Source organism: Ammospiza caudacuta, chromosome 3 (assembly GCF_027887145.1).
Source record: "Ammospiza caudacuta isolate bAmmCau1 chromosome 3, bAmmCau1.pri, whole genome shotgun sequence".
In the NCBI taxonomy this organism is placed as follows: Eukaryota; Metazoa; Chordata; class Aves; order Passeriformes; family Passerellidae; genus Ammospiza; species Ammospiza caudacuta.
The window spans coordinates 77,354,400-77,365,912 of NC_080595.1; positions in this window are offsets into that span (position 1 = coordinate 77,354,400).

Genomic DNA, 11,513 nt, shown 5'->3' on the forward strand with positions numbered 1-11,513 from the left:
TAGTAGTGGTACAAACTTGTATGAGGAATTCTGTCATGTTACTGTTGGTACCAGGGTTACATAACTGCTATCTAGCAGACATCTGAGGCACTGCGTTTCTAATGGTAGTGAGAACTCCTTAATAGGCAAATGGCAAAGTCTCTTCCGGCCTACTTCCAGTGCCTGCATGAAGTGAAGTAGGAGGCCTCGTTATTTTTATTAAGCACAATTCTAATTGCCAAGTAGTTTTTGCATGGCAGTTCACAAAATTCCCCCCCAGAGGTACCAGCCCAGTCATTGGAGCCAGAGCTTTCCTGTAGTCACCCAAAGGATGACTTTGAGCCACTCCCTTGGACACATCAATTCTCAGTGACTGTCTTTACCCTGTGAACCTGTGCCGTGTGTTATAATCCACAGAGCCGGCATTCCTTCAACACCTAAGACAGTACAGCAGGCTTTTGGGGATGTCCAGGCAGAAACTGAAAATGTCTCTGTACTTTGTCCCTGCAGCACTCATGCCATGGTTGAATTTAAACAGTCCTGTAACTGTCATCCTTGGTGCTTTCAATATCTTGAGTATAATCTTCCACTTGCTCTCCTGAGATCATTTGTGCACAAATTCTATCCAGGAACATGAAAATCACTGGATTTCCTTTCAACTATTTTAGGGTTTGGGTAGAACCACTAGACTTTTTGCTCAAGTATTGCTTTTTGATATAGATTGTTTACAGACCAGTTTGATTAGATTTGACTCCAGGTGGCTCATATTGAATAATGTAATGTTCACGTGTATATACTGTAAAAATCAAAATGAAAATGTGTGAATAACACTGTGTGAAATATATCTGGTCTTGTGTTTTTCCTGTAGGAAAGCAGCCATATTCTCATGTGACTTACCTGTGTCTGTGGAGCTCAGCTTTGGGAAGGTGCTCGCTCACTTGTTCTGATAGGAACTGGGCAATTATTGAAGAACCCTGGATTAGATCATTAAATTTGCAGAGGGCACTTTTGAGCAGCTAAACCTTCCTATTTTATGCAATGTCTTTACTGATGCCTAGTGAAGGCTACAGCCTGGTGACAGTTTCTTTTTACATCCCTGCATTCAGGATGAGTTCAGGAGCATTTGAGGGGGTTAGCTTTCAAATGAGAGAAGAAATTGTTAGCTCTCTGGCATCCCTGGATCCACACTCATTTCTGTTACTGCCCCGGAAATTTTTCAAAAGTCCATTTTCAGCTGAAGGTGTGGACTGACAGCACAGGAAATGAGCCTGGTGGGAAATAACTCACCTAAGGGGCCCCTGTGGACAGAACAGTCATAATGCCCATCCCTCCATCCCTGACTTTTCCATCAGAGCATGGAGAAAATTGAGGTTTTGGGGTCATAATGCTTAGATGTTTTAAAGCGCTGATGCAAATTCAGAAACCAATTTAGTCACTGTTCTCTCTTCTCTAAGGGACGTGCATTTGGAGAGATGCTTATGGCTCACCACAGCACAGCAGCACAACAGTGAAGTTGGGCTCCATGGGAGTGTTTGATGCTCAGCATTCCAATAACTGGCAAAGTGGGTTAACAGTGGGGTGATGACAGCTCCCACCATGTCATTTGGGGAAGCTGAGAGAATGCAAAAGCATTTTAACATCTAGTGACTGGTCATTGAAGCTGCAGATTGCATGCAAGTCATGCACCTGGGGGGAGAACTCAGGGCAAAGGACAGAGCAGCACTGCCCCTGCAGCCAGGGTGGCCACAGCACTCCAGTGAGGAATTCTGCATGGAGCGGTGCCTGAGCATCCTGTGTCCCGAGAGTGGCAGACCCTGCCCCCGTGGTGACACAGTTCTGCTGCTTGAGGAAGGAAAGGGGAGCACCATGAGCTGTGTGGTCTGAGCTGTTGCAGCCCACGGCAGGGCAGGAGTGGCTGTTGGTTTGTTAACACAGCGGTTCACGTCATTCCACGCTGCCAGTACCACCTGAAGTCTCATTAGAGATGATGTGATGAGCTACAGGCAGTGCTTTACTCAGCCCAAACAGTGTCAGATATACAGGCACTATCTGTGCCCAAAGGATGCTGATTCAAGCACCCCTTGGCTTGGGAATGAGGAAGCTTGGTTCCTGTCAGGGATATATCCCTCTTGGGGCTCTGCTTGGTTCCTGATGTTGGGCTAGGGAGGTGTGGGAGAACCTGACAAGTGCAGATCCTGCCACCCAGGAAGAGACAATCTGAGATGCTGCAGAGTGAGCCTGGGGTGTTTGCTCTCCTGTGCAGCAGAGCACCCCAGGCGTCCCCAGCTCCAGAAGGGATTAAAAACCAGCACTGTCATCACAGAAAGAGTCACACGTGGAGAGCATGAAAGGATATTTGTCCATCCAGTGTTGATAGTGCTCCAGAGCTGACACACAACATGGGCCTTCCTGAGCTAGTGCAGGAAAGGCAGTAACTGCTTTGGCCAGGAGAATGAACCAGATCCCAGCATCGTACATTAGGTGTCAGAACACAGAGGCTGTGGGGTGGGGGAGCGACCACCCTGCACCGAGGCAGGGAGGGGTGGGGAAGACCAAGCTCAGGGATTTACCTGAGCTGCTGGTGCTCCTCAGTGAGGAGGTGCACGGGCGTTTCCTCCGTTGGACGGAGCCTGCTCCCTCTGCAGGCTCGCTCTGTGGTTAGGGAACTTGCCCAGCAAACGAGATGCTTGAATTAGTTTCCATTACCAGCCTCAGGGTTTTGAACCCACCTCCCTCACTTCACAGGCATTTTCCTAACCACAAGGAGCTGGGCGGGTTTACTTTCTACTCCTGAATTTGGGCTGGGCTTTTAGCACAGCTCCAACCATTCATTGCATCACAAAGAGCACAAGATGGAGCATGACTCCTAAAGCACGCAGGTGGGAGTTGGAAGTTCTGCACCTGAGATCCTTGTCTCCACCTCGATTCTCCCAGACTCACTTAATGCAAAATATATCTCGGGAGCAGCATTCCCCCATCATTATCAGACTGGAAACTTTCCAGAGGCTTTATAAAAGGCAGCTGAAATGCAGGAAGACCTATTCTAAAGACCCTCTTCCTTTCATTACTAAGAACAAACATTGGAATAAAACGTTCAGCTTCTCACCAGCATCAGTACTCTGGGCACAGGAGGCCTTCTGTCTCTTGCTCTTCTGCTTGCACAGTGCCTACCCAACCCCAAACTCCCCAGATCTGCAAACAAGAGCCGGGGCGCATTGCAGGTGACACAGCTGGTGTGCAAGAACATCGGGTGCGCGGGGAGAAACCCCTCACATAGCTGAGCCCTAATGAGCTTCGTTTGAGCTTCAGACCTGCCTGGAGGGCTCAGATTTCCTGGCAGCCGCACAGCACCGCAGCCCTTCCTCAGCCTGGCTGCTGGATGGTTTCCCAGCCCAGCCTCGGGGAGCGAGCCCTGCCCCAGCACAGCCGTGCTCAGGTGCTGGAGGCGGGGGGAAGGCTGCCTGCTTGTCTGCTGATCACAGGGCAGGTTCACACGCTGCTGCAGCTTCACAAACACTCGCTCTGAGTACTGGCTGCAGGTCGTACCAGCAGAGCTGCCCCAGTTCCTGAGTGCCACAGAGGAGTGTCACTCGTGGGCACTGGGGGGCATTGGCCAAGCCTGCTGAGCTCCCTCTCCTTACAGGTGATGTTGGCTGTGCCTTCTCAGGCTGTGAGGCCACTGTCTGCTCCTGTCAAAGGGCTTCCCTCAGTGCTGGGGAAGCAGAACAGTTGCAGGTGTCAGGTCCCAAAGTAAAGATCCCCAAAGACATACAACTGTTTACTGAGGGCTAATGGGAACTAAGAAGGGAAGTGTTACAGCAAGGGAACACACACAGGTGGTGGCAGAAAGCACTGGCTAGCAAGGGAGATGATGACAGTACATTTCACAGCTATATTCTCTTCTCCCAAATATAGGCACCCCATTCCCTGTCTAAACTGAAGGATCAAACATTAAAGGTCCCCCAGTGGGAATGAAGACTTCTCTTTCTTCCCCCGTATAAATCTTATCTCCCTTTCTCTGAGACAGCTAAAATACAACATCAGAAAGTATTTCCATTCTTCCCTGCACAGGATCAATTCAGGAGGAGAGATTTTGGGAGGCCATCTGTTCATACAGGCTGGATCTTGGAGAAGGATTCAGCCCCTTTGCCTGGGTCTGCCTAGATGCTGTTCCTTGCTCCACACCAGTGTGGGAACTGGCTCCAGAGGCTGGTACAACAACCACAGCAATCACTCAGTAAGCAAGAATGAGAGGGCTGAAGCTGGGCTGAGGAGCTGAGGATGGGCAAACTCAGTGCAAATCAGAGTCCATTCCAACCCCTTGCATGGAGCGGTGGGATGAATGGAGCAGAGTTCAGCCCTATCAGAGATCCAAGCTATACACTGATCTCTTTCAATAGAGCCATTTGGCTCTTAAAAAGCCTTTTTGTATGAAAGCTCACCATCTTAAGTACTCTAAAACTCACATGATGTCTCCTGTTTCCTTGAAACATCATGTGTCTCATGAGAACTAAGAGTTTGATTATTCATCCCAGTTTGGGAGTCATACAAGTTCACATCCTGCAGGGAAGGGGTCTATCATGCAGCCCTTCCCCATGTGCCACCCCCTCCACATGCAGGGAACCAAAAGTCCAGAGGTCTGATCAGGGTGTTCAAGGTGACCCAGCCCACATTTCTGTGAAGCGCTGCACAGCCCTCACTGGACACTTGCAGAAGGGATACCCCCACAGGGCCATGCAGCTACACCCCACCAGCGAGGCTATGGGGGAAATACCATCCCAGTTTAAAATCAAATCTGTTTAAATGTGGATGCTCCCAGGCAGATTCATCCACTGGGAACAGATCCCGTTGCATCCTAAGGGATCTGGTGCCATTGGAGGAACCCTTGATCATCCAAGACACCTGGGCAGGACAGGGAAACATTCCCTAGGAGCTTGCCTCAGCCAAACCTTCTATTCCAGCAGAATGTCTTAGATGGCACTGGACACCTTAATATACACAGTTGGTCTCTTCACCTAGAACATACCAGAAATCAGTAAGCAACATTTCAAATCAATGGTTAAAAGGAGGAGGAAGAGAAGGGAGGGAGGGAAGAGAAGGCAGGACTAGGCTCAAAGGGTTTGTTGGGAATGGGAGTGAGAACAACTTTATACTGAAGAATGGAATGGGATGAGAGGTGGTGAAATAAAGCATCTACATCTACACACACACACAAAACTTTTGCAACCACAGTGCAATAAACAACCATAAGGACCTTTTGGATCACAAATAATGGGAGAAGGGATGGGGAAGGCAGAAGGAGCACCTTGAAAACCAAATGATGCTTTTAAAAAGTACATAATATAGTAATAATAGTAAAAAGACACTTTATGCATTGCAAAACCTTCATTCCAGGCCTCCCTGTGAAGTATAGCTAATTTCATAATCACCTTAAAAGAAACCAAACTAAAAAAAAGGAAACAGAATAAAATTTGAGGCAATTAAAATATCTGCATTCACCCCCTGTTGCAAAAATCTTTGTTCACCCAAAGTCAGCACTGTCAGAGTCAAGCAGGCACCAGGCACACATTCCACACTAAGCTGAAACCCCTGGTAAACCCACAGCTTCCTCTCCCCCCACAGGCATGTAGGTCAGCAGTGCAGGACCCAACACTGCCCAGCCAGGGTTACAGCCCCTGCTCCCGTCCTTCCCTCCAGCTCCTCGCCCACGTATGTGCCCTGCTGTGCCCCTGCCCTCCTCCTGTGCCCGTCCCCAGCGGGGCAGATGCTCCCATGGAGGTGGCTCAGCCCCAGGAAGGTGCTGGCAGGCAGACACTGGAGCACAGCTCGGTCTGTGCCTCAGCCTTGCACCTGCACCACCCCTGCAGCACCGATCCACCCCCGGGAGCTGGGGAAAGGCGCTCTCCCAATGGATGCATGGGAAGGGCCAGGGTGAGGGATGAGACAGGATGGGTGGGAACGGTCGGTGGTGAATCAATGCTCTGACAGCCAGGGCCGGGAGGCGCTTGCACCGCCTGGAGGGGTCGGCCAGGAGTGACGGCACTCATTGCTCAGCCAGGGCTGCCCATGCCTGCGGGAGGGGGTAAGTGGCCCTGAAATGCTAAATGAAGGGTGATAATCGCAGCGAGATGCATCCGTTTAGTTAATCAGGAAGAAAACCTGTACGTTGTGTCGTATCAATTTCACCACTTAGTCACCACTGGTGGCAAGAGGAAATGGTCAAACCTGTGGCTGGCCCCAGAGCCATCGTTCCTCAAAGACCTCCAGCCAGTCCGGGGTCCAGATCACCTCAGCTTGATGAATACATTAAAAAAAACAGTATTTTTTACAATGTTCCAAATATCTGTTCTAATCAGCTGTTACTGAAATGGAACTAAAACCTCTGATGCAGCCTAGCCCTGCTCTCACAACTGCTCTGCTGCAGCATCTGCTTCTCCCAAGACCAGCTTTTTTGCATACGTAGGAGTATTAAACCTGCTTTGGCAGAATTCCTGAAGTTGGACATGCTTACTCAAACTCTCCATGCAGCAGAAACACCTAACTCAAGACACTTGGCTGTTTAAAGGTGACAGTCTTGAAACTTATAGTCAACATGTTTCATGTGGACTGAATAATTCCATACTTTGGCTAAAAAACTTTCATTTTTTCCTTCCCTTGGAACTTTTTAACTAGCAGTACCACTCTAGTTTGTGCAGAAACTGATAGCTAACTTCAAGGGTATGTTGTATATTGGGTATGGTCAGAGAGGAACAGGGACCACATTCCACAAGGAGAAGTTTTATTAAAGTTTTGTGCAAGTTATTCAAGTATAACCTATCATAAGATAGAGCATAAGCCTCTATCACAAATCAGGACAATAAAGGAATACAGAGAAGATACAGGAGGCCTTTGACAAGAGATTATACCTCATTTGATCTGGAGTCCCCATCTCCCCCAGGCAAATAATGGGTCTCTGTGACACTGCCAGAGCCAGCTGTAGGATTAAAAATACACATATTTTATTGTCACTTATTGAGGTACTATAAAAGCACCAAGTATCACAGTTCCTATTTTGCAGGGTGGCAGGCAGCTGTACAGGGCCCAACTTCTCTCATGGTCAGAGGGTGTGCAACTCAGGCAATCTGCAAAACTTCTTCTCAGCACTTCCCCACTGAACACATGAAGAAAGCTCCTGTCCCCAGGGGGACCACAGGATCAATGGAAAGCTCCCCTGGAGGAGCAGGGTGGCTGCCACAGGGGAAGGCAGCAGGTATCAAACAGGGGGTGCTGTGGAAACAGGGTAGCTCTGTCCTCCCTGTGCTGCCTGCCCTTGCCCCAAAGCTCCCAGCACTGCCTGCCTGTATGTTCCTGGGAGTCATGATACCCCTCTCTCCATGCTCATTTTCATGCCAGGGCAAATCCCATTCTGTGCTCAAATTATTTAGGGTCACAGAGGTCGAGGGATCACGCACTGCAAGCCAGCATGAGTCACCATGAGTGAGCTGCCCTGAGCTGACTATGGGTAAGAGCATCACAGAAAGGCAGCAGAGCATCTCTCTGGGCAAGGGAAAGAACAACAAAAAAAGTGGTTATTCAGGTGAGTGCTTTCAGAAATACCTGCCTAGTCCACAAGCTCTGAAAGTGGTGGGCGAAAATTGTTGAACAGTGAAAGCAGCATCCAGTAGTACAGGAAAAGGCCTCATTAAGAGAGAGCGAGTCAGTCTTTTCTTGTGGGCAACACCCGTGTAACTCCAGGCTAATGGGAAACCCCTCTGTAGGTTTTCATGCACCAGGCCCCAAAATCCAGCTCTGAGGCTCTCTGGAATGAGTGTGCAGGATCCTACCAGGCCCTCACATGCAGCATCAAAGCAATGCAGCTGCTTTTATTACAGCTGTTTATGAAAACTATCACAAAAGTGGCATGCCACTGCCAACTGAGCTTTTGCCAAAGGAAGGTCTGCTTAATTAGGTCAAGAATTATTTGGTTAGTGGCACAGACATATTTATATATAGTTTTCAGTGTCCACACAGAAGTTCTCACTAGCAGAACAAAGGGAAAAGGGATGGAGGAGAAAGAAAAAGGTCAGCAAACTCTTGGGAGAGGCAGCCAAGTTGATTCAATTAGCAACTATAAAGCCAACACTACAGCTACCCAAACACTTGGACCATTACACTTTGCATTGTTTAAGTGGAAATGAACCCCAACCTCTGATTTTTTACAAGAAGATTTATTCTTGTCCAAGTAAGCAAGGTCATCCTTTCCATCAGAGCATTGCACCAGGAGAAGAAAGGAGATCAGAGCAGACATGGCCTCAGGCTAACTGCACACTCCACACCTTAGGGTGGGCCACAGGGAGTCTCCTCCGGTCTCTCACTTCCTGGGAGTGCAAGCCAGGAGGAGATGGAATTGCTCAGAGGTGTCTGACTCACTGCAAAGGTGGCTGGACAGAACAGGCAAAATCAGATATCACTGTGCAAGCAAACTGGGTGTGTTCAGGTGATCCTGCTGAAGTCACAGCGGCATGTGAAAGGGTCAGAATCAATTATTTCTACATCAGTGCAAAAGGACATCCAAACCAAAACACACAGGATTTGCCAAGGCACACAAGGAGTTAGGAAGAGCTAGCTGTATTTGGTGCCACCAGCCTGAACAAAGAGAAATGGCCTGGTGAGCAGTGGCCCCTGTGTCTGGGGACCCAGAAGATGAGTAGCACAATGGCTGGACAACAAATGTTGCACTCTGGCAGACAAGCTCTTGGTAATCTGAGGCTGAAGATCCAGCTTGCTTCTTCTTCAGACTCGTTCTTAATGCTTGTATTGGTTTAATGGCTGGGCAGATTGCTCCTTTGTTACTGCAAAGAGTTAGAAAGAGAAGGATGTGGTGTGGGCCATGGATAATAGAGGCACTGGCCTGAGGAACTTGAAAGGGGAAGAAGAAGAGAAGCTCCAGGCTAGCAGCAAACGAAACTTTGCAAATCTTCCTGGTCTACACAGTCTCCAAATAGGTCACCAGCCACACTGTCCTAACCTACTCCTGTCAGGACAATCCTTCCTCTTCCTTCTGCAGGTATTTGCTCACTGATCAAAGCTCCTTGTCAGCTCACCATTCTGGGGCACCATGCATGGGAAACCCTGATGTCAAAGGCACTGTCAGTGACAGTACTTTGCCCTTCCCAGACACCATCCCATTTTTTTGGGTGCATCTCCCACCTCACTCCAATAAGTTTCTAGGGCAGACTGAATCTGAATGCATTTAACTAAATATATTTAACATCCTGTTACTGCCTCATGTGTCCAGAGGCACCCTCTTTCCTCTCTGTTCTGTTCAGCAATCACCACAGAAATTCAGGGTTTCACCTAAAACTTTACTTACATATTATACCTGAGAAGTGAAATACACACAAGAGCTGTGGGTTTCCTGTTCTTACAAATCCCCTTTAGCCAACTGAGCTACCACATAGGGGGAAAACCAGACTTCTTTCTCTGTCACAAAAACAACAACAGAGAAAATGGCAACCATCACCTCGGAAGCCAGTTACATGAAGCCAACCAGAAATAGCACATGTGAGCGGTGAGCTGTCAAGCCCAGCAGGTGGGCAGCCTGGACACTTACAGCAATCTCAATACTTGCACATACTCTAACCTCCCACTGTGTGCTAGGGAATACATTTCTCTTCTCCATCCCAAGATGTCAGGCTGTAGCTTACTTAAACAAGTTTGTCAGCTGATGAACTCTGTGTGAGTCTGTCCAGCTTGATGCCACAGGTACAGTCCAGCCCTTGTTAAGGAACTCAAAGCAGAATCTAACCCTTTTTCTAACCCTACCCCACCTGGTCACAGACCATTAATGAGCCATCTAAGGACACATGGCACCAGGCTTCAGGAGTCATCCATCAGTCACCTGCTCTGCAGGCTGCACTGCTGCTGACGTGCAGCTTGAGGTGAGGACACAGAGTAACAGTGGCACATCCTCACACACTACTGTGGGTGGCTCTGACACCTGGCAAGCCAGGCAGGCAGCTCCTGCTGCTGTGTGACACTCACATTCATCGGGGCAGGGGACAATGGCCTCTGCTCCAGAGCCCAGTGCAGAAGGGTGGTGGTTGCCCAACAGCAGCGGTTGCCATCCCTGCTCCCAGCTCGCCTCTGGTGGTAGCAGAAGCAGTGAGCAGGATTCCTCCCATGGCTGTTTCCTCTCTTCCCATGGCAGCACACAGCTCAAACCAGCTCCTTTTCCCCAAGGAAACTGACTTCAATTGGGCTACACTGCTGGAAGCCCTTGATCCAATTCTGGGAAATCCCCACAGCTCCACTGTACTGGGCAGAGGCAACCAGCTCCTATGATCCCCTGAGCTCCAGGCTGCCAAGAAACTCCTCTCCATACAAGTCTCATCTGGCTTTTCAGCATGGAGCTCTTTTGACTGAAACCACAATACTTAACATGCTTCAATGATCAAGCAGAGGGCACGGGAATGTCACTGAAAACACTTGGCTTCCAAACGCTGCATTGTTCTTCTCTCACCCCATTCACAGATCCTGACCAGAACATCCCAATCATGCTCTAAACCTTTTCTGGCCAATCCTACAAGAAGCACCACAGACCTGTTTGATTGAGGACACACACAGGCCCATGTTGGCATGAAACCCAGCGCCACTCAACCCCAGTACTGCTTGCCACTGCTCCCAGGAATGCTCTGAAAGTGTTCCCTCCCTCCACTGTGCTGCCAGGGTCCACCAGATGCAGCCTTGGCCAAAATGACCCCTGATCCATCAAAATCTGCTGAGAAGGCTGGCTGTGCCCAGCATTCATTTCCTGATTCCCAGTAATGACCATGCAGATGGATGTCACCACCCACCCATCAAGTCTGGGTGATGTTTTCAGCCTCGTGCTCTGCAGGCCCAGCACCAAGCACCTCTGACCCAAGCCCTGTCCCAAAAGTCTCATGTCCAATGTTCTGGTGGCACCAGGTCCAAGACATGGCAGGAAGAAGAACCTGGTGGCCACGGCTCACTTGAGGGAAAAGCAGGGTGGTAGGAGCTGCATGAGTAATTTAAGAGAGAGGGAAAGAAAGCAAGGTAATTATAAGACGTGATAAAATCTCAACAGTTTTAGCCACATTGAATATCCAATTAGGGCTATAAAGCCTTTGGGGCACAGCTGTGGGAAGGGATCCTGGGTCTGGCACAGATTGACCAACACCTACTGAGAGCCTCCAGAGCAACCAGGAAACACCAGTTAGGCTCTTTTTTGGTTACCCCTCTCCCCAGCAGCTTCAGGGAAGCAGAGCCCAATGGCTGCAGCCTTAACCACATCCCTCATCCATCCAGCTGTGCCATGGCCATGCTGTGCCCATTGGCCATGTGGCCAGTGTGTGCTGCTACAGCTCCCAGCAGCTGTAAAAGTTCCTACAAACTGCTTTCTTTTTTTCTTCTAAATAATATTTGCACACACATTCAGCTGCATTGTTTACAGCAAACATTTCAACATGTGCTGGCACAAGCAGAGAAAATGAAACAAGACAAATGAATGGACTGGAACAGAAACTCCAGCCCTG